General features: G+C 63.1%; 3 gene segments (V, D, J or C); all 3 read left to right on the top strand.

Moving 5' to 3' along the window:
* LOC309621297 (Ig gamma chain C region-like) overlaps positions 1–23,193 on the top strand; it is a 167,329-nt gene that overhangs the window by 667 nt on the left and 143,469 nt on the right. The window contains exons 3-4 of the C gene segment in view: positions 696–875; positions 1,127–1,367.
* LOC309621292 (immunoglobulin heavy constant gamma 2-like) overlaps positions 1,722–23,193 on the top strand; it is a 72,809-nt gene continuing 51,337 nt past the window's right edge. The window contains exon 1 of the C gene segment in view: positions 1,722–1,769.
* Positions 2,294–10,189, top strand: LOC309621290 (Ig mu chain C region secreted form-like). The segment is given in 5 exons: positions 2,294–2,376; positions 8,211–8,528; positions 8,603–8,938; positions 9,173–9,487; positions 9,650–10,189.

Here is a 23,193-nt window from a genome sequence, read left to right as displayed (position 1 = left end):
TCTGTAACCAGCCCAGGAATGACCGTGGGGACTGGTGGGCAGGGGTCTCCCATGGGCTCTGTGGCCGACCTGCCCCGGCTCCACCTCACCCGCTGCCCGCCCTCGGGGTTCTGGCTGAGCCGGGAACCACAGTGCTAGCTGGGGCCGTGGTGATTGACAACTTTACAAAACCCCTGGGCAGAGAGGCCCCAGGGCAGCTGGGTTCTCGCCCTGAGGGCTCACAGCTGGGTGCTCAAGGGGGGCGGGTAGGGAGCCCGAAGAAGGAGTGTCGCGTGCGCCATCTGGGAAGGTGAAGGGGCTTTCCAGGTGGGCACGAGATGGGACGCATTCCAGGCAAGGGACTGGGTCCCCGAGGCCTGGGGAAGGGGTACTGGGTTGAGGGGAGCCCAGCTGGGAATCGAGGAGGGGTGAGCGGCCCTGAGCCTCTGAGCAGCAGACAGCACAGAAGGCGATGCAGGGAAACGTGGCCTCCTGGGGACAAAGCAAGTCAGGCGTCTGGAGGACATCCAACCCCAGACCACGGGGTGCGGGCAGGAGGGCGCTTGCGGGGGCAGGGGCTTGGCGGTCTCTCCAAGCAGGGAGCAGACCTTCCGGCTCCTGGGGGCTCCCTGGGGACCCTGGGTGCAGGTCTCTGTGACCCCCAGCACGGGGCCAGCTCACTGTGCCTATATGCTAACTTTGGCCTCTGGGGCCAGGGCACCCTGGTCACCGTCTCCTCGGGTGAGGGTTCCCCAGGGCTGCTCCGCCTGAGCCGCGGGCCAGGTCCCCGAGGTCTGTGGCTGCGCCACCACTGCCTGAGGGCCAGAGGCCTGGAGCACAGGCAGGGCCCCGGCCCCATTCGGGACCAGGCCTGGGAGCTGACAGAGCCCCTGGAGGCGAGCCAGCTGAGAGCTGGGCCGAGAGGCCCCGGGACAGGGGCGGCTGGGAGGGAGGAGCCCTGAGCAGAGCCTCGCCGGGGGCCGGGGCCTGAGTGCGTCAGGGCGACTAGGACCACTTGAGCGCTTGGGGCCAGGGCACCCTGGTCACCGTCTCCTCGGGTGAGACGGCTCTCTGCCTCCTCTGTCCTGGGCTGGGGGGACGTCTCCAGAGAGTCCTTGGCCCATGTGGGACCCTCGGGGGTCCCCAGGGGAGGCTGCTCCCGAGGCCATCTGCCTCCCCGTCCTGCGGAAATGGGGCCCCTGCTGGAGGAACACAGTCCGGGCCGAGTGGGCTCCACGCCCGGGGCCACAGGGATCTGGGGGTAGGGCTTCGGGTGGGGCCAGGGGGCTGCCAGGGGCTTGGGTTTTTGTACACCCCCCAACGGGGCCCACGGCATTGTGGCTACAATGGCCCCTGGGGCCAGGGCCTTCTGGTCACCGTCTCCTCAGGTGAGTCCTCGCCAGCCCTCCCGCCTCACTTTCTCTGAGACTTTTTTGCTGCATTTGGGGGGAAACGAGGGTGTCTGGGTCTCAGGTCTAGAGGGCCTGGGGCAGCCTGGGGGGCTCGGAAAGAGGGCCGAGGGGGCCCAGGCTCACCCCAGCGAGGAGCAGAGGGTTCAGACGCCCTCTCTGGCTGGGCTCTGCAGCCAGGGCTTTCCCTGGGGGTCTCAGCCACCCTCGGGCTCTGGGTTCCCAAGGTCCCCAGCCCTGCCGCCACAGTAGGTGCTATGTGAGGTGGTCCGGAGGTCTTGGCCGGCCGCCAGTTCTTGCTTGGGGTCCTGGCATAGTTGTCACAATGTGACTACTGGTTTGAGAACTGGGGCCAGGGGGTCCTGGTCACCGTCTCCTCAGGTGAGTCCTCACCCCCTCCACATTTTCACCGCACTTGGGGAGACCCGCGGTGTCAGGGTCTCAATGTCAGAGGCGCGGGGCACTTTGGAGGACCAGAAAGGGAACCAGGGAGAGGGTTCCCATAAAAGGGGCCCAGAGATGGACCTCCCTGCCCCAAGGACACCGTGGTGCGGGGACAGACAAGGCAGCTCCTTCGGCTGGTCTGGCCGTCTGATTCGAGCATCACCAGGGGCTTCCGTCAGCTTTCTGGGGCAGGTGGCTGGCTGTTTGAGGTTGGTTGGACTTCTGAGTTTGAGTTAAGGATTCTTGATTCATGGTCAGACAGCCTAGGCGGGCAGTGGTCTGGCTTCTGGGTGCCAGGCTGGGATGTTGGATCTCCGGGGCAGCCTGGAGGGAGCAGGGCCAGCAGAGGGTTCCGGGGCCCTCCGGATAAGTGACTCGGACGGTCGGCTTCCATGCGGCGCCTGTAGACAGGACAGGTCCCCAGGCGCCATGGGGCCGTGCCAGGCCCCCGAGGTTTTTGTGAGGTGAGGCTGGAGATCCCACCACAGTGATTACTATGGTATGGACATCTGGGGCCAAGGGATCTCTGTCACCGTCTCCGCAGGTAAGAATGGCCCCTCCAGGGCCTTTATTTTCTGCTCCTGTCTCTGGGATTTTCTGAGCTTCGCCGTCTGGTCCTCAGGACATGTCTGTGTCCGCCGGGGGACTGGGCAGACTGGCCAGGAGGGGACCAGGACCAGGTGCCCTAGGGATTTCAGAGCCTCTGGATTTTCTGATGTCTTTCAAAAATTGGAATACTGCCGGCATTCAAGAGGCGGCTGCAGGCGGGAAGGGCCACCTGTGGGGGAGTCCCAGGACCCCCTCGGCGGCAGGACAGTTTGGTCCGTGGCAAGAGATAATTTGGCTGCTACAATCATAGAGTCAGTTGAGGAGTGTGCCTTGTTGATTGTGTTTCTAGAACTCCAGGAATGCCACACGTGGAAGGCATAGTGAAATATCCTCTTCAGATATGAGGTGTGCTCTGCGTTAGATTGTACTTCAAATTCTTTATTGGTTAGGATTAGAATTGTCTGGGTGAGGATGGACGTGTAGTGTCCCGATCTTGGTGAGAATGGGGTGCCCCAGCCCCCCGAATGAAGAGCCTGGGGAAGTTACAGGTACCGGGTTTCGTGAGGACACTTGTTAAGAGAAAGATACATGTTCATCATAAGAGGCACACTTATGAAATACTAAAAGACAGGACATCCTTCAAGTGGCTCCTGGTGGTCAGGAAAATTGTGACTTTAGAATGTGAGAGACTTTTAATGTATTTTAAATTTTATAATTCAATTAACAACTGTGAATCCTGTCTTTGGGGAGTTGATAGGGGTGCAAGTTTGGCCGAGAAGTAGTAACTCGGTACTGTCGGCCCCCTGCCCTGATTCAGGGCTGAGTTTTGGCAATAATAAATTCGGCTTATTTTTTTAATTAATTGGTGGTGCTGAGTTAGTCAAGATGGCCGCGTGCGGGGCTGGCCACCTGCAGCAGGTGGCAGGAAGCAGATCAGTCGAGAGTCTATTTTAGGAAGCAAGAAAACACAGTTGGTGAATTTATAGCTTATGGTCACCAAGGTGTGGTTTGGTGATGGTATTGCTCAGCCCCACAAAGCTGAAAGAGTTCCACTGAACACAACACCACCTGGATAATTTGCATTTCTAAAATAAGGCAAAGATGTTGACAGAAACTAGAAGGTTCCCCTTTTAACTATTTGAACTTATTTCAGTTTTAGCTTATCAACTGCTCGTTTATATTCATTTTCAAAGTAAAGGTTTAAGAAAGTGAATAGTCTTAGGTGCATTTTATCAATGCATTCGTATAATGTTCTAATGGGGTATTCCTTCAAGGTAATTAGTCCCAAACCATCCTCCGATGCCCCGAAGCACTGTTTCCACCATGAGTGTGCCCACAATCTTTAGCCGGTCGATTTTCTCTTCGTGACTAAGAAACACTCTGGTATTCTGATACGGTTGCCTTCCTTTCAGTATTTTTCAAGACCGCTTTTCAGGTATCCAGCTCAGGACAGATTTTAGGTGAAATGTGTGCCTTCGTCATGAATTATTTCAGTTAAACATGTTGGTTGGCGGATTGAGAGGAGAGGCAGTCGGGTGTGAGTCCGGAGGGACTCAGGACACTTTGGAAAGGCCGTCTCTGCTCTGGGTCATCAGCCCAGCCAGCGTCTTAGTGGAAGGAGCTCCCGTGGAGGGTCTGAGAGCGGGTGCCCCCAGGCCCGCCGTGGCTGGGGGTCTCCTGGGACCACCCGGAGCAGGGGATGGCAGTCCTGGCTTCTGCCACCGGCCAGTGGGCTAGTGGTGAATCAGCCGTTTTTAAGGGATTTGGAGGAATTCTGCCAGGCCAAAGACCCCACGGGACTTGCTGGTGACCAGGAGCCTGAGAAGGTAAGAGGGAGGCAGCCAGCGCTGCCAGATTTGCTGCTCCGGGAAATCTGCATGAAATGTTTTTGTTTTCACTTGAAGGGGAATCAGTCTTTGACTATCGCCTGTGTGGGTCCGGGCGCTTCACACACACAGGGCACTCCTTACCGTGTCCTCGCTTAAGTGGGAAACGCGGCTCTGGGTTTTAGATCGTTGCTGTGCCCTGGAAAGCAGCCTCTGCTTTCTGCAGAGCTTTGGGATAAAGCACAACTGTGAGCGGCAATTCAGATTAAATGCGTTTCCCGTCATTGTTAATGAGGACTTTCCTGGAGGGAATCTAGTCAAGTCGGACTCATTTGAGAGCCGGGGGTGAGGAGGAATTTGGGCCAAGGGCATGTGCCCAGGAAGGCCAAGGCGCCGAGGGCAGCGTCCCCAAGGCTCTCCTCTCCCCGGAGAAGCAACGCTGCCCATTCCAGAGAGACTGGGACCTTCCTTCTGATGCTGGCAAATGCGCCGCGGCTCTTGCAAGATGCTTTAGGGAATGTAAAGTCGCCAGCAAGCGTTTTCCCAGGTAGCTGAGGAAGGGGGTGACTGCCGCTGCTGGGAGCCAAAGCCGGCTGGGCCTGGGGCAGGCACGGAGGGATCGGGCACCCAGTGGACAGGGGAGGACAGGGACCCCGAGGAGGAGAGAGAGCAAGAGGCACAAAGGGACCGACCCTGGGCCCAGCCCCGCTGTGCGGGATTCCTGCACGAGGTGCCTTAGCCGAGGCAAGTGGGTCTGGCGCTTTCTGGCTAGAACCACTGGGCTTTCAGGACTGGGCAGGGCTACCCTGGGCTGCCCATAGCAGGCCTGAGCTGAGCTGGACAAAACCGGACTGAACCGGGCTTTCTGAGCTGAGCTGGATTGGGCTGAGCTGAGCTGGGTTTAGTGGGGCTGAGTGGGGCTGAACTGAGCTGAGCTGGGCTGGGAAGAGCCGGGCTGAGCCAGGCTGAGCCAGGCTGGGCTGAGCTGGGCTGAGCTGGGCTGAGCTGGGCTGAGCTGAGCTGGGTTGAGCTGAGCTGAGCTGAGCTGGGCTGGGCTGAGCTGGGCTGGGCTGAGCTGAGCTGGGCTGAGCTGGGCTGAGCTGAGCTGAGCTGAGCTGGGCTGGGCTGGGCTGAGCTGAGCTGAGCTGAGCTGGGCTGAGCTGGGCTGAGCTGGGCTGGGCTGGGCTGAGCTGAGCTGAGCTGGGCTGAACTGGGTTGAGCTGGGCTGAGCTGGGCTGAGCTGAGCTGGGCTGAGCTGGGCTGGGCTGAACTGGGCTGAGCTGGGCTGAACTGGGTTGAGCTGGGCTGAGCTGAGCTGGGCTGAGCTGGGCTGGGCCGAGCTGAGCTGGGCTGAGCTGGGCTGAGCTGAGCTGGGCTGGGCTGAGCTGGGCTGGGCTGAGCTGAGCTGGGCTGAGCTGGGCTGAGCTGAGCTGAGCTTAGCTGGGCTGGGCTGGGCTGAGCTGAGCTGAGCTGAGCTGGGCTGAGCTGGGCTGAGCTGGGCTGGGCTGGGCTGAGCTGAGCTGAGCTGGGCTGAACTGGGTTGAGCTGGGCTGAGCTGGGCTGAGCTGAGCTGGGCTGAGCTGGGCTGGGCTGAACTGGGTTGAGCTGGGCTGAGCTGAGCTGGGCTGAGCTGGGCTGGGCTGAGCTGGGCTGAGCTGGGCTGAACTGGGTTGAGCTGGGCTGAGCTGAGCTGGGCTGAGCTGGGCTGGGCCGAGCTGAGCTGGGCTGAGCTGGGCTGAGCTGAGCTGGGCTGGGCTGAGCTGGGCTGGGCTGAGCTGGGCTGAGCTGAGCTGGTTTGAACTGGGTTGAGCTGGGCTGAGCTGAGCTGGGCTGAGCTGGGCTGGGCTGAGCTGAGCTGGGCTGAGCTGGGCTGAGCTGAGCTGGGCTGGGCTGGGCTGAGCTGAGCAGGGCTGAGCTGGGCTGAGCTGAGCTGGGCTGAACTGGGTTGAGCTGGGCTGAACTGGGTTGAGCTGGGCTGAGCTGAGCTGGGCTGAGCTGGGCTGGGCCGAGCTGAGCTGGGCTGAGCTGGGCTGAGCTGAGCTCCGCTGGGCTGAGCTGGGCTGGGCTGAGCTGGGCTGAGCTGAGCTGGGCTGAACTGGGTTGAGCTGGGCTGAGCTGAGCTGGGCTGAGCTGGGCTGGGCTGAGCTGAGCTGGGCTGAGCTGGGCTGAGCTGAGCTGGGCTGGGCTGGGCTGAGCTGAGCAGGGCTGAGCTGGGCTGAGCTGAGCTGGGCTGAACTGGGTTGAGCTGGGCTGAACTGGGTTGAGCTGGGCTGAGCTGAGCTGGGCTGAGCTGGGCTGGGCCGAGCTGAGCTGGGCTGAGCTGGGCTGGGCTGAGCTGGGCTGAGCTGGGCTGAACTGGGTTGAGCTGGGCTGAGCTGAGCTGGGCTGAGCTGGGCTGGGCCGAGCTGAGCTGGGCTGAGCTGGGCTGAGCTGAGCTGGGCTGGGCTGAGCTGGGCTGGGCTGAGCTGGGCTGAGCTGAGCTGGGCTGAACTGGGTTGAGCTGGGCTGAGCTGAGCTGGGCTGAGCTGGGCTGGGCTGAGCTGAGCTGGGCTGAGCTGGGCTGAGCTGAGCTGGGCTGGGCTGGGCTGAGCTGAGCTGAGCGGGGCTGAGCTGGGCTGAGCTGAGCTGGGCTGAACTGGGTTGAGCTGGGCTGAGCTGAGCGGGGCTGAGATGGGCTGAGCTGAGCTGGGCTGAGCTGGGCTGAGCTTAGCTGGGCTGAACTGGGTTGAGCTGGGCTGAGCTGAGCTGGGCTGAACTGGGTTGAGCTGGGCTGGGCTGAGCTGAGCTGGGCTGAACTGGGTTGAGCTGGGCTGAGCTGAGCCGAGCTGAGCTGGGCTGGGCTGAGCTGAGCTGAGCCGGGCTGAGCTGGGCTGGGCTGGGCTGAGCTGGGCTGAGCTGAGCCGGGCTGAGCTGGGCTGGGCTGGGCTGAGCTGGGCTGAGCTGAGCCGGGCTGAGCTGGGCTGGGCTGGGCTGAGCTGGGTGAGCTGGGCTGGGCTGAGCTGGGCCGGGCTGGGCTGAGCTGGACTGAGCTGGGCCAAACTGGGCTGCACTGGGCTAAACCAGGCTGAGCCAGGCTGAGCCAGGCTAGGCTGGGCTGAGCTGGGCTGAGCCGAGCTGGGTTGGGCTGAGATGGGCTGAGCTGGGCTGAGCCGAGCTGGGTTGACCTGGGCTGAACTAGACTGAGCTGGGGTGGGCTGAGCTGGTCTGAACTGGACTGAGCTGGGCTGAACTGGACTGAGCTGGGCTGAACTGGGTTGAGCTGAGCTGAGTTGAGCTGTGCTGGGTTAAACTGCACTGAAGTGGGTTGAGCTGGGTTGAACTGCACTGAAGTGGGTTGAGCTGGGTTGAACTGCACTGAACTGGGCTGAACTGGGTTGAGCTGTGCTGAACTGGGCTGAACTGGGCTGAGCTGGACTGAGCTGGGCTGAACTGGGTTGAGCTGTGCTGAACTGGGCTGAACTGGGTTGAGCTGAGTTGAGCTGAGCTGGGTTGAACTGCACTGAAGTGGGCTGAGCTGGGCTGAGCTGAGCTGAGCTGGGCTGAGCTGAGCTGAACTGGGCTGAGCTGGGCTGAACTGGGCTGAGCGGGGCTGGGTTGACCAAGGGGGGCTGAGATGGGTCAGCAGAAAAGCACTGGCTGGGCTGGCTTGACTTGGACAGGTGGCGCCCTGCTTTGGGATGGTTACCCTCAGCTGAGCCCTGGGAGTCTAGCTGGGCTAGCTGGCCACGCTGGACCGTCCTGGCTGGCTCTGGGCTGACCTCAGTGACCTGCTTGTGCTGAGGGCTGGCGGAGCTGAGTCTGCATCGTTCTCACCGATGGCGTTCGGACCCTCCCTCCGACCCCAGAGCCCCAGGCTGGGCCCGGTGTGGCTGAGCCAGGGGCACTAAGGGCGCCACTGCCCCAGAGGGAAGGCGGGGCTGCCCGGACCCCCGACCGACCGGCAGGGCACGAGAGACCCTTCTCACGACCCCTGTCTCTTTTGTCCTCTCTCTCGGGTCCTCAGGGAGCCCGTCTGCCCCGACTCTCTTCCCCCTGGTCTCCTGTGTGAGCGCCCTGTCTGATGAGAACCCGCTGGCCCTGGGCTGCCTGGCCCGGGACTTCCTGCCCAGCTCCATCAGCTTCTCCTGGAGCTACCAGAACAACAGCGGGGTCAGCGGCCAGAGCGTCCAGAGCTTCCCGGCCGTCCTGAGGGAGGGCAAGTACGCTGCCTCCTCCCAGGTGCTCCTGCCCCCCTCAAGCGTCCCCCAGGGGTCCGAAGAGCACCTGCTGTGCAGAGTCCAGCACCCCAACGGCGAACAGTCCATGCGAGTGCCTCTCCCAGGTGAGCCGGGCTCCCCCCGCGGCCGGGGGCGGGGGTCAGGCCAGGCCCAGCTGACGCCTTCTCCTCCTCAGAAGTGCCGAAACATCCACTGCCTCCCAACGTGAGTGTCTTCATCCCCCCCCGAGACGCCTTCTCCGGCACTCCCCAGCGCACGTCCAGGCTCATCTGCCAGGCCACAGACTTCAGCCCCAAACAGATCTCCTTGTCCTGGTTTCGTGAGGGAAAGCGGGTGGTGTCTGGCATCAGTGAAGGCCCGGTGGAGACTGTACAGTCCTCGCCCGTGACCTTCAGGACCTACAGCATGCTGACCATCACGGAGAGCGACTGGCTCAGCCAGAACGTGTTCACCTGCCAGGTGGAGCACCGCGGGATGACCTTCCAGAAGAACGTGTCCTCTGTGTGCGGCCCCTGTGAGTGCAGCCCCCGGGGTGGGGGGGACCCTCACACACAGGTCTGCAGACACCGCCCCCAACGTCCCAGCAGCTCCCTGAGCCTTGGCTTCTCAGAGCGGCCAAGGGCAGGGAGGGGCTGTGTGCAGGGCAGCTGGGGGCTCACGAGGGGCTCGGCCAACTCGGCACCTGCTCTATGGGCTGAACTATTCCTCCACCTGATTTCACGCCAACCAACTCTCTTCCCACCTCCAGCCCCGGGCACCCCCATCGGGATCTTCACCATCCCCCCGTCCTTCGCTGGCATCTTCCTCACCAAGTCAGCCAAGCTTTCCTGCCTGGTCACAGACCTGACCACCTATGACAGCCTGAGCATCTCCTGGTCCCACAACGGCGAGGCCCTGCAGACCCTCACCAACATCTCTGAGAGCCACCCCAATGGCACGTTCAGTGCCGTGGGTGAGACCTCTGTGTGCGTGGAGGACTGGGAGTCTGGAGACGGGTTCACGTGCACGGTGACCCACACAGATCTGCCCTCGCCGCTGAAGCGCACCATCTCCAGGCCCAAAGGTAAGCCTGCTCTGGCTTCCTTCCCTCCGCCCCGGGCTCTCCCACGGCTTCTGGGGTCTGAGGACAGCGAGGCAGGACCAGTAGAGCCCCTGCGCTCCCCGTTGTCCAGGACGGACCCCTCTCGCCCCCAACCCGCTCTCACCACCGTGTCTCCCCCCGCAGAGGTCGCCAAGCACATGCCGTCCGTGTACGTGCTGCCACCAGCGCGGGAACAGCTGAGCCTGCGGGAGTCCGCCTCCGTCACCTGCCTGGTGAAGGGCTTCTCGCCCGCGGACGTGTTCGTGCAGTGGCTGCAGAAGGGGCAGCCCATGTCCTCCGACAAGTACGTGACCAGTGCCCCGGCGCCCGAGCCCCAGGCCCCCGGCTTGTACTTCGTGCACAGCATCCTGACGGTGAGCGAGGAGGACTGGAACAGCGGGGAGACCTACACCTGCGTCGTGGGCCACGAGGCCCTGCCCCACATGGTGACCGAGAGGACCGTGGACAAGTCCACCGGTAAACCCACCCTGTACAACGTGTCGCTGGTCATGTCTGACACGGCCAGCACCTGCTACTGACCACCCGGCTGCCCGCTCAGGCCGGGGCCAGAGCCCCTGGGCGACCGTCGCTGTGTGTGTGCATGCGTGCGTGCAAACTAACCATGTCAGTGGGTGAGATGTTGCATTTTATAAAAATTAGAAATAAAAAGATCCGTTCAAAAGATGCTGGTTGTGAGTGAGCAATGCTCTCCCTGCGGGGGCCATGGCTGTGCTGCCCCCGCCCAGCAGACCGCCCTCCCCCACTGTCCCCGCCCCTGCCTCCCCACGGGCCTCTGACCCACCCCTGGAAGCCCTGGTGCTCCTTGCAGAATGCTCACAGCAAGCCAAGCCTATACTCACTGCTCCTCTAGCTGCTTCTACGGCCACACCGCGGGCACACGGGTGTGCAACACATGCATGCGCATGCACACACACAGCCACATACATACATGCAGGGACACACATGCACGTGGGCACGCACACAGAGAGACACGTGTGTGCACACACATGCACAGACACGGACACACAGACAGGCACACACATGGACAGAGACATGGATGCACGTGACACAGACACAAATGTGATGGACATGGGCACACACACACACACAGGCACACACACACACAGGCACACACACACACAGGCACACACACACAAAGACGTGGACACACAGAGACACACGCAGGTACACAGGTACACGCACACTCACACACATGCACGCACAGTCACGGGCACACATAGGCACGTGCACGTGGGCGCTCACACACAGACACACATGCGTGCTCGTGGACAAGTCGTGGGCATGCAGACACACACTGAGACATGCACACACAGACATATGGACACATACACACAGACGTGCTCGTGCTTGTGCACACACACGAATCATGGCACACGCACAGGCTTACACCCATGGACACGGATGCCGACCCTCGCACAGCCATCATCGCTCGGTGCCTTTGGCAGGCGTGCCCGCCCCCCCGGCGGTGTTCCTCTGCACCCCTCTGGCTGCCGGGCGTCACGCCCAAGCTCTGCTTGTCCTTCTGTCTCAGCTTGGGGGCGTGTCCACGGGCCGGCCCAGCCTGGACTCCTGCCATGGCCACCGTCCCTGCCCCAGGGTAGCGGGCTCCGAGGCCCACCGTGGCCCAGCCGGCTGCAGGTCCTCAGGACGGCGCGGGCCCGTGCCCCGGAGGGGTGCCTCTCCCGGTCCAGGCCCTTGTGAGGGCGGCAGCGTCCCCACCCCCGCCCCTGTGAGGAGGCAGCGGGAGGCAGGCAGAACCGCGAGGTAGGGGAGCCGTCCCAGGAGGGGCCTCCTTGGAGTAGGAAGCTGCAGGGGCCCTGTCTGCAAACACTGGCCTGGAAATGGTGGGCACAGCGCCGGGTGGGCAGGGAGAGGAGTGGGGGCTGAGCAGGTCTCCTGGGTCCAGCACACCGCCGCCCCTCCAGGCCACCTCCCGACCCTCCTGGGCTCCTGGCCCTTTAGGGGCCTGAGCCCCAGATGACCCCAGGGTCCGTCAGTGCAGGGGCTGCAGACCCCACAGAATGTCCTCCGCCTGTCGTCCTAATGTCACCCTCCCTGGGGGCTCAGGGGTCTGTCTGGCCCCTTGGTCCCCCAGCCTTGAGTGCTGATGGGGCAGACAAGCCAGCCAGCGCCCCACACGGCCTCTCCCGTGTGCCATTGGCCCCAAGAAGGAGAGGGAGGGAGGCTGGAAGGACGGGCCCCTCGGCACAGAGAGCCGCCTGCCCCCGGTGCTGGTCCTCACTGGCCGGGGGACCCACCCCAAACTTCAGGGGACAAGACCCCCACCCCCTGCCTCTCAGCCCCAAGTGGCCCTACGACCTCCAGGGGAGTCCAGGACACCGGGGGCCACTCCACCGGCCCCGGCACAGGCCACACCCCGTGTGTGCGTGTGCTGCTTGGTCGTGCTCTCTGCCACCCCAGGTCTCCTGGGACAATGTGCTCGGGGTCGCCTCCCTGCTCAGCTTGGGCCACGCTCTGAGCCTGCCCAGCCCGGATCGGGTGGTCAGTGGCTGGCCGTGCCTGCCCGAGACCCCGCCTGACAAGCCCACAGCGGGGCTGGCACGGGAGTGCACGTGCCCTCCCGCCCGCCCGCCTGCTTCTGCCGTGCCCCCAGCGCTCCCGGTGGGCCGCACAGCCGAGGGGCAGCCAGGGTGGGCTCTGCGGGTGCCACGGCCGAGCTGACCCACTGTGCCGTGTCTCCTGCAGAGGGCGAAGTGAGCGCCGAGGAAGAAGGCTTCGAGAACCTCAACACCATGGCCTCCACCTTCATTGTCCTCTTCCTCCTGGGCCTCTTCTACAGCACCACGGTCACCCTGTTCAAGGTGGGCCGCCTGGCCGCGGGGAGCGGGTGGCGCACGACCCCCGGGGACCCCCACCCCCACTCACGCGGTCTCTGTCACCTGCAGGTGAAGTGACGGCCAGCCAAGGACGTGGGGGACCAGAGACGGAACGAGAAGGGAGCTGCCTTGGGGCCAGGGTCCCCGGCCCGCATGGCTTGTCCACTTGTACTGAAATCTTCCCCATGTCCCTCTACAGCTTCAAGCTCTAAGAAACCGGCTTCTCCCGACGTGGCCAAATGCCGTGGCCAAGCATGGAGCCTACAGCCGTGGGCTCTGCCCGGCCCTGCTTTGCAATGTCTTGCTTGTGGCCTTGAAATAAATATGTACATTTTATCTTGTGATACTGCTTCCTTGTGAAGGGTTTTTCCCAAGCCACACTCCTGTGTGTTGTGTATCCCGAGAGCTGACCCCAGTTCCAAAGGGCTCGTGGGAAAGGGCCGTGTGTCTCCTCCCAGGCCCGTGGGGGACGTGCCAGGCCGGGTCTCGGGGCTGGTCCAGAGGAAGAAAGATGGCTGAGCTGGAGAGGACCCCCGGGCTGGTCTCCCAGCGCAGCCTGAGCTGGGGCCCCTGTGTGCGTCCGCGGGGACGCCGCCACGAGCCCCACGTGAGGCCTTGTCACTCTGTCTCTGTTCCTAGCAAGCCCAGCCACAGGAGGGCTTGTCCAACCTTGGGAGTGCCTGGTGTGTGCGGGTGGGACTCAGGAGGGGAGCCCAGCGCGTGTGCAGCTACCGCGCGCCCTGCAGACGGTGACGGAGCTCGGAAGCGGGCGCAGAAGTCTCGGGTGAAACAGCCGGAAGAGGCACAGAGGAAAGGCCCAGAAAGGGGGACAGCTGGCAGGAGGTAGGGGAGCCAGGAATTAGCGCTCGGAGACGGGAGCTGAGTCAGGCGATGCAGAGAAGTCCGGGCCAGCTGTGGCAGCAGGCGGTGGGACAGGAGAGGAGGCACAGGGAGGGCGGTCTGGGAGCCATCTCCCCAGGGAGGCAATCTCAGGGTGCTGGGGGCCCCCAGGACCACCTCCGACGGGGGTGGCAGGGGCTTGCAGAGGCGACTGCCGAAGAGAGCTGGAAGTGGACATGGGTCCGCAGAGAAACCCATCCCCTGGCAGTGGGCTCCCGGTGCATATTTCTGATTAAATGGTGCCCTTTGCAGCCCACACTGTCAGGTTGTGGGACATTCAGTGAGGGGTCCCACAGAGCACAGCCACCCCCAGCGGGGATGGGGGGTTCTCACGCAGGCCACGGGGCTGACAGCTCAGGACAGCACCTGTAGGGGTGTCTGAGGGCTGTCACAACAAAGAACCACAGGCCAGGCTTAAACAACACAAGTTCATTCTCTCGCAGCCTAGAGGCTGGAAGTAAGATCAAGGTGGCAGCAGGGCTGGTCCTTCCGAGGCTGTGAGGGGATCCGTTCCGTGCTCCTGGGGTTGCCAGCTCCTATTTCCTACGTGAACTATTTGAATCTATTTCAGTTTTAGCTTATCAGCTGCTCGTTTATATTCATTTTCAAAGTAAAGTTTTAAGAAAGTGAATAGTCTTAGGTGCATTTAATCAATGCATTCGTATAATGTTCTAATGGGGTATTCCTTCAAGGTAATTAGTCCCAAACCATCCTCCGATGCCCCGAAGCACTGTTTCCACTATGAGTGTGCCCACAATCTTTAGCCGGTCGATTTTCTCTTCGTGACTAAGAAACACTCTGGTATTCTGATACGGTTGCCTTCCTTTCAGTATTTTTCAAGACCGCTTTTCAGGTATCCAGCTCAGGACAGATTTTAGGTGAAATGTGTGCACTCGTCATGAATTATTTCAGTTAAACATGTTGGTTGGCAGATTGAGAGGAGAGGCAGTCGGGGGTGAGTCCGGAAGGACTCAGGACACTTTGGAAGGGCCGTCTCTGCTCTGGGTCATCAGCCCAGCCAGCGTCTTAGTGGAAGGAGCTCCCGTGGAGGGTCCGAGAGCGGGTGCCCCCAGGCCCGCCGTGGCTGGGGGTCTCCTGGGACCGCCCGGAACAGGGGATGGCAGTCCTGGCTTCTGCCACCGGCCAGTGGGCTAGTGGTGAATCAGCCGTTTTTAAGGGATTTGGAGGAATTCTGCCAGGCCAAAGACCCCACGGGACTTGCTGGTGACCAGGAGCCTGAGAAGGTAAGAGGGAGGCAGCCAGCGCTGCCAGATTTGCTGCTCCGGGAAATCTGCATGAAATGTTTTTGTTTTCACTTGAAGGGGAATCAGTCTTTGACTATCGCCTGTGTGGGTCCGGGCGCTTCACACACACAGGGCACTCCTTACCGTGTCCTCGCTTAAGTGGGAAACGCGGCTCTGGGTTTTAGATCGTTGCTGTGCCCTGGAAAGCAGCCTCTGCTTTCTGCAGAGCTTTGGGATAAAGCACAACTGTGAGCGGCAATTCAGATTAAATGCGTTTCCCGTCATTGTTAATGAGGACTTTCCTGGAGGGAATCTAGTCAAGTCGGACTCATTTGAGAGCCGGGGGTGAGGAGGAATTTGGGCCAAGGGCATGTGCCCAGGAAGGCCAAGGCGCCGAGGGCAGCGTCCCCAAGGCTCTCCTCTCCCCGGAGAAGCAACGCTGCCCATTCCAGAGAGACTGGGACCTTCCTTCTGATGCTGGCAAATGCGCCGCGGCTCTTGCAAGATGCTTTAGGGAATGTAAAGTCGCCAGCAAGCGTTTTCCCAGGTAGCTGAGGAAGGGGGTGACTGCCGCTGCTGGGAGCCAAAGCCGGCTGGGCCTGGGGCAGGCACGGAGGGATCGGGCACCCAGTGGACAGGGGAGGACAGGGGCCCCGAGGAGCAGAGAGAGCAAGAGGCACAAAGGGACCGACCCTGGGCCCAGCCCCGCTGTGCGGGATTCCTGCACGAGGTGCCTTAGCCGAGGCAAGTGGGTCTGGCGCTTTCTGGCTAGAACCACTGGGCTTTCAGGACTGGGCAGGGCTACCCTGGGCTGCCCATAGCAGGCCTGAGCTGAGCTGGACAAAACCGGACTGAACCGGGCTTTCTGAGCTGAGCTGGATTGGGCTGAGCTGAGCCGGGTTTAGTGGGGCTGAGTGGGGCTGAACTGAGCTGGGCTGGGCTGGGAAGAGCCGGGCTGAGCCAGGCTGGGCTGAACTGGGCTGAGCTGGGCTGAGCTGTGCTGAACTGGGCTGAACTGGGCTGAGCTGAGTTGAGCTGAGCTGGGTTGAACTGCACTGAAGTGGGTTGAGCTGGGTTGAACTGCACTGAACTGGGTTGAGCTGGGCTGAACTGGGCTGAGCTGGGCTGAACTGGGCTGAGTGGGGCTGAACTGGGCTGAGCTGGGCTGAACTGGGCTGAGCGGGGCTGGGTTGACCAAGGGGGGCTGAGATGGGTCAGCAGAAAAGCACTGGCTGGGCTGGCTTGACTTGGACAGGTGGCGCCCTGCTTTGGGATGGTTACCCTCAGCTGAGCCCTGGGAGTCTAGCTGGGCTAGCTGGCCACGCTGGACCGTCCTGGCTGGCTCTGGGCTGACCTCAGTGACCTGCTTGTGCTGAGGGCTGGCGGAGCTGAGTCTGCATCGTTCTCACCGATGGCGTTCGGACCCTCCCTCCGACCCCAGAGCCCCAGGCTGGGCCCGGTGTGGCTGAGCCAGGGGCACTGAGGGCGCCACTGCCCCAGAGGGAAGGCGGGGCTGCCCGGACCCCCGACCGACCGGCAGGGCACGAGAGACCCTTCTCACGACCCCTGTCTCTTTTGTCCTCTCTCTCGGGTCCTCAGGGAGCCCGTCTGCCCCGACTCTCTTCCCCCTGGTCTCCTGTGTGAGCGCCCTGTCTGATGAGAACCCGCTGGCCCTGGGCTGCCTGGCCCGGGACTTCCTGCCCAGCTCCGTCAGCTTCTCCTGGAGCTACCAGAACAAAAGCGGGGTCAGCGGCCAGAGCGTCCAGAGCTTCCCGGCCGTCCTGAGGGAGGGCAAGTACGCTGCCTCCTCCCAGGTGCTCCTGCCCCCCTCAAGCGTCCCCCAGGGGTCCGAAGAGCACCTGCTGTGCAGAGTCCAGCACCCCAACGGCGACCAGTCCGTGGAAGTGCCTCTCCCAGGTGAGCCGGTCTCCTCCCGCAGCCGGGGGCGGGGGTCAGGCCAGGCGTGTCCCCGCTACATCACCCTGCGCGCCCCCCGCCCCCGCCCTTCCCTGTCACCTTGCAGCCCCTCCCCCCCAGTACAAAGTATATTCTGACCCTCACCTGCTCACTGCTTCCCTGACTTCAGCATCGAAGCGGACTCCACCCCCCACGGTGTCCTCTGCGACGTCCCGGTCAGAGGGCTCCGCCCCAGCCCTAACCACTCCGAGGACCCCAGGTCAGCAGCCCCCGCCCATGCACACCCCAGCCTGCCTGCCCGTCCCCTAGCTGCCTCCCTCCGGCAGCCCTCCACGACTTCTCCCGTGACTCCGGAAGTCACACGCTGAGCCAGGAAGTCAGGGCACTGACCTGAGGGGCACCTACTGCAGATGCCACCTCAGGCCCCCGTGTGGCCATCAGCCCCTCATGAGTGGGGGACCTGTGCAAGTCACACCGTGAGGAGCACTGTGAGAGGGAGGGCCCACAGGCCAGCTCCAGGCTCGCCTGGCCCAGCTGACCCGCTGACCATGAGCTCGCCGTGGAGCCTCATGCAGGGACGTGTTCCCAAGGCGGCCAGGAGTATGGAACTGAGCCCCGAGACCCTCACAGAAGCAGGGTGCCACCCACAGGGCCGGGGAGCCGTGGCAGCCGGCGAAAGCCGCCCTCACCCCCAGTTCCACCTGGCTCCAGGCTCTCTGAGTGCTGGGGGCCTGGCTGGGGCCCAGGGTCACACTTCACCCTGTCTGCCACCCTGGGAAGTGTGTCCTCGCTCTGAGAAGGGCAGAAACCACTGGAGGTGTGCTGGTTACACAGAGAATGGCAGCTCCCTCGCCGGCCCTCTGGAGTGCTGGTGAAGCTCCAAGAAGAGGACAGCGGCCGCGACCCGCTGTGGCATCTCCAGGGGGGCCCTGCCCAGCTCATTGGTCAAGATGCTCACACCCCAGGGCAGAATCTGCTCCCGCCCTGCGTGTCCCCGGGGCCCGGGGTGGCCTGGTCAGGCACACAGGGCGTGGGGAATCAGGAGACAGTTCAGTCCTCCGGATGAGAAGGTCACCGCGGCAGGGCTGTGCACGTCCACAGCCCCCCCCGGCATGTGTCAGCACTCAGCCCCAGCCGTGATTCCTGCAGCCAGACCATCCACCCAGCAGCCTTGGCGGGTAGAGGGCGGAGCTTCAAGAGGACAGGCTGGGCCCTCCTGTTCTGGGGCCGGACTGCCCTCCCGTGGAAGATGACCCACCTGGGGCCTAAGGTGTGCTGACCGCACAAGCCAAGCCCTCCGACAAGGGAGGGCCCCCCTGACGCAGATGCTGCCCGGCTCTCGCACGGCCCACGGGCCAGATGCGGCCCAAAGCCTGATCTCTACAGCCTAGGACTGGCCTTTCCAGTTCTAGGGGGATGGACCAGGAGGAGGGGAAGAGAACAGACAGAAACCCCGTGCAGCTGCAAAGCCTAAAATATTTGCTCTCTGGCCCTTGACAGAAAAAGTTGGCTGACCCCTGGGCTATCGCAATTTATGGCCCAATAACTTACTGGTCACCGTCACCCTTAACTGTCGAGGTGACTGTTATGGAGATGGTCCTTGAGCACTGAGCACAGGTACTCGTGACCAGCAGCAGACAGCCAGGGTCCCGCCAGAGCCTGGAGGCGCACTCGGGGAGGGCTGATGGAGACGACCCCCAGAGGGCGGGAAGGGGCCAGCGGTGTGGGGAGGCCACAGCGCCAGCCGTCTGTGGAGCTGGGAGGAGACCCTGACTCACCCCGTTCCCCCACAGTGCTGCCCACCAGTTGCACCCAGACAGAAGCCCGGATGCCGGAAAATCCAAAGGACGCCTGCAGAGGTCAGTCCTTGGGGCACCAAGCTGGGGGGGAGAAGTGCGGAGAACTTTCAGCGGCCGAGAGAGCCTGCCTGCCAGCGAGACCCCAGCCCAGCTGTGGGCAACGGGAGGTCACCGGCCACTGCCCTTCTGGAAGCAACAAGGGCCGGGTGGCTCTGGGGAGAGGGCAGGCCTGGGGCTGGGCAGTGACTAAAGAAACCAGGAGCCGCTGGCCACCCCTCGACCCCGCTCCCACCCACCGCGCCAGGGGCCACCACGCACCCTGTCAACCTGTCCCTGTCCCCTGCAGAGTGCCGGAACCACACCCAGCCCCCCAGGGTCTACCTGCTGCGCCCTCCCCTGCAGGACCTGTGGCTCCAAGGTGAGGCCAACTTCACCTGCCTGGCGGTGGGGGGCGACCTGCAGGCGGCCCGCTTGTCCTGGGAGGTGGCCGGGCAGCCCCAGAGCGGGCACAAGGAGGAGGCGCCCACAGAGCACACCAACGGGTCCTGGAGCCGGAGCAGCCACCTGGCCCTGTCCAGGGCCTCGTGGGCCAAGGGGACGCCCGTCACCTGCACGCTGAATGGCCCCGGCCTGCAGTCCCCAGTGACTCTGGCGGCACAGAGAGAACACGGTGAGGGCGGCTCCCGGGCTGGAGAGACAGGGCAGCCGCGGGCCCCCTGTGCCCCACACTGCAGCCGGCAGCACCCCTGGCCACCTCCTTCCACCAGGGGACCCCGGGGGGTGGGCCCCAGCGTCCCCCGGCCGCCCGGCTTCTCCCGATGCCCCCGGCCCAAAGCGTGACTGGGCTTCTCGCTGCAGAGGCCTCGGCACCCAGCAAGCCTGCCGTCCGCGTCCTGACCGTGCCCGGTCCACTGCCCCCTGCCGAGGCGGCCCCCTGGCTCCTGTGCGAGGTGTCCGACTTCTCACCGCCGGGCGTCCTCCTCACCTGGCTGGAGGGCCGGCGCGAGGTGGACCCTTCTTGGTCCGCCACGGCGCACCCCGCGGCCCAGCCTGGGAACTCCTCGTTCCACACCTGGAGCGTCCTGCGCGTCCCCGCCTTCCCGGGCCGTGCGGCTGCCACCTACACCTGTGTGGTCGGGCACGAGGCCTCCCGGACGCTGCTCGGCACCAGCTGGAGCCTGGGCGCCGGTGGTGAGTCACGCGGGCTGGGGGCCTCCTTCCGAGCCGGTCGCAGACGCAGGGCTGGGGGCGGAGGGGCAGCCCCAGAGGAGCCGGGCAGCGGGGACGGGGCCGCTGCGGGTCTGGAGAGCACGCTTCCCGGCCCTGGGGGCTCTGGACGCCCTGCCAGCGGCCCCCCCGGGGCCAACCCCGTCCACACGCCACGTGCTGGCCCAGGCAGGGTGGGAGGAGGGCCCCCCCCCAGCCCAGGCCCTGAGGAGCAGCCTTCTCCCTCCAAGGTGCTGATGGAGACGAGGTGCTCTGGGCGCAGAGCAGGGGCCCCCTGGGCTGGGTGTGAGGGTGGTCTCCCCAGACAGCTGCCGCCCTGGGGGCGTCCGAGCCTCCCCGGCCCCCAAGACCTCCGCCCGTCCGGGAGCACGGTCAGAACCTGGGGAGCCAGATATGCCCGGAAGCGGGGGCTGGGTTAGGCACCCAGAGGAGTCAGACCGGCACACGCCCACGGCAGGCCCTGACCGCACGCCACCCAGAGGGGCAAAGTGGACAGAAAGCGCCAGAGAAGAGGCTCTGGTGGGGGCCCAGGGCTCGCCCTCCCCTCTGGGGCATCCTGCCAGGCCCCCACTGCCGCCTCATCAGAGGGCAGCACCCAGACCGGCGCCCCCTCCCGACCCAGCCCAGCCCCGTGGGACAGTGGTGGACACCCTGGGCCGGTCAGGCAGTGGGATGCAGAGCCCAGCAGGAGCTGGAGCAGGGGGTCCAGGCCCCAGGCCACCCGATGGGAGCCAGGCAGAGGAAGATGCTGGCGGCTGGGGGGGCCCTAGTCAGCAAGGCGAGGGGGGCAGGAAGGCTCCTGTTCTACTGGGGTCGGGGACCTTGCCTACAGCCCTGGCCCTCGCCATGGGCACCCCTCGGAGTGGAGAAGACGCCCGGACAGCAGCCCTCACACAGACGGGTCTGGCAGCAGTGGCCTCCTGGTGGGCAGTGCCCCCGCTGGTCCTGCAGGGTCCCCCGGAGAGCGGCTTCACCCCAGCCCGCCTGCCTGTGCCCCAGCAGGTCTCCTCCTGAAGTGCCCACCTGGGGCATGGCCCGTTTCACAGCACTGCCCCTCCCCATCCAGTCTGTGCTGGGCCACCTGTCATGGCTCACGCCCCTCGGGCCTGTCTGTTCCTCGGTCACTGAAGTGGCCTCCTGACCCTGCCCCTCTTTCTTCCCCTGGGCAGACAGGCAGGACCCCCGGGGGCTCCTCACTGGCCCTCCCCCGGTCTCCAGTCCTCCACACCCAGCAGACGGGCCCCCAGGCACAGTGCTGGCTCTCCGTGGTCTCATGTCCCAGGAGACCCAGGACCGGCTGCCTTCAGAGCCTTGACCCACACCTCCCACAGGGGCCAGAAATATGTCCACCCACCAGGGCCACACACTCTGGAGACAGGGTGGGCGGCAGAGGTGGCAGGAGGCCTGGCCAGTCCCCAGAGCCCCCTGGGAGTGAGGGGAAGAAAGGCCTCGTCCAGGAGGCCGCGGCCCGCACCATCCCACCCCGGGTCTGAGCCGGCAGGCAGCTGGGCCTTCCCTGCCCGTACCCCTCCTCCAGACCAGCGGAGGGCAGCCAGGACGGCTCCCTGCTTAAGGCAGCCTCGGCCGCCCTCTCCTCAGCCCCTCCACAGCCTGGATTGCAGCCTCTCTCTTCGCTGGGCCAGCTGCATGCCCCCCGAGTTGTGGCTGGCTGCCTCGACGGGTCCTGCTGCTTTCCTCCAAGGACCCCCAGGACCACCCCCCGTCCTCCGTCCGTAGGCCACGCCATCCCTCTCCGTTCTACGGTCAGCCCACCACCGTCCCCCTCTTCCCAAAGGAGGGGAGACTTGCAGGGCGTTCGGCATAGGCCAGCACCTGTGGTCCTCATTATTGTTAGAAAACAGCAGCTGGAACGTTGCCTCCCGCGGGGCCCCTCGCCTCTCCCTCCCGGCCTGCTCTGCGGCCCCAGTACTCCTCAGCCATGTGTCCCATCCCCCAAAGTGAAGGCAAGGGACCTCGGCCCCCCGTCATCCTCGCAGCCAGGCAGCCCCCCAACTCCTGAATACCTCGAGTCCTCACGCTTCTCTCTGCTGACCACGCCCCCCAGACCTCCCCGCCCCCTGCCGGTCTCACTGCCATCGCTGCCCGCTCCAGCCCATCCTTCACTCAGCGGCCAAGGTGATCTTTAAACATCCATCGAGGTTCTGCTTCCACTTAGGATGTAGAAGCTAGTGAGATGGTCACTCCTGCGGTAACAGAAGGACAACATCGAATAAACAGTAAAAATCAGATTTATTTAAAGCCTCTGAAGAGCTGAGGGCTCAGTGTCCAACTGACCTAGATTCCTAGGCCGGAAGGCGCTGCTGGCCACTTTATCCTCATCCCAAACACCAGTGGGCAGAGGCCTAGGCATCCGTGAGAGGAGAGGGACGTGAGGGAATCCGCCGAGATTTAGCGTCTGCTTGGGCTGGCCCGGGGAGTGGGAATACAGATGAGCCCCAGACAAATCTCCTCCACCCGCTGATTCCCCCACCCAGGACTTTTGCCGAGCGAGCAGTGGCTGGGAGCAGAGTGGGGCAAGAGATCTCCAGCCTTGGACGAGGCTTAGCTCCCAAAGCCCCACTGGAGGGGCCTGACCCCACCCAAACATTTAGACCCAGGAGCCAACGATCCTGCCGCCCAGCCCAGCTCAACTCCTGGTGAAAACATGAGCCCCTCATCCTCCCTGCCCAACAGAGGAGAGTATGTGCCCGCTTCATGGCCAATACACATGTCTAATCTACTTCAAGCTCACTGTCGGTCTGTGCACAATGTCCAGCATGCAATCAGAATTTCCTAGGCATGCAAATAAGCAGAAAACCTTCACCCATAATCAAAATTTTAAACTAGCAGATAGAATTAGACCCACAGGTGACCCAGATGTTGGAACTGAAAGCAATGCCAATCATGTCACCCCTCGGCTTAAGCTCTTTTCATGGCTTCTTTTGCCCTAAGAAAAACTTCCAGATCCTGTCCCAGGGTTTCTCGGACTGTGCCCAATGGGCTGCCTGCTGACACATCCCTGCCCCGCTCCAGAAGGGTGAATGGGCATGACCTCTCTCACCTGCAATTCTTCCCAACGCTGCTTCTCCCACCCTAAATCTTTCCCACCTTCTCATCCCGCCAACTTCTGCTTATCATTCACACGAGCTCTCTTGTGTAACTGAGAAGGCATCCCTGACCCCAGGGCTGGGTCGTGGGGCATCTGGGTCCACGGGAAACTGTCATCATGCTTAGCCATCTCACGGAGCCCCGGCTGCTCACCCCTGCGTTCCATGTGTGGAGAACAGCCTCCTTCAAGCTCTCTGTGGCAAAGGGCTGCTGCCTTTTAAACTTTTTCCAATGAATCATGGACCCATACCTTTGTAGAATACAATATGAACTAATTACTAGAAAACTGAGACAAACAGAAACCAAGATATGCTGATTTTTTATTATTAGATTCAACAGACTGCTATAAAAGTTTCCAATGCACACAATTTCCATACCTATTTCCTGTGCCCTGTGACCAGTGGTTCCTGGCCAGTACCACCTACAGACCCCACTTCCGGTAACTCTGGTCAAGCACAAGGAAGACCCTCAATAAACACTCATGGAATGAACGACTAGGAAATTCCGGGGCATGAGACGGGTTCCAGGACTCAGTACTCCCTACCTGCCCCTGGGCTCTCCCTCTGGACTTCGGTGCGCTTTCCGCACAAGTGTGTTGACCTGGGCCTGGACACCAGCAAGTCCCTCTCATCCTG

This window comes from Balaenoptera borealis (genome assembly GCF_965194805.1).
Source record: "Balaenoptera borealis genome assembly, contig: HAP1_SCAFFOLD_422, whole genome shotgun sequence".
NCBI lineage: Eukaryota > Metazoa > Chordata > Mammalia > Artiodactyla > Balaenopteridae > Balaenoptera > Balaenoptera borealis.
Note: the sequence above shows the minus strand (reverse complement) of the source record. Positions and strands in the feature narration are given on the sequence as shown.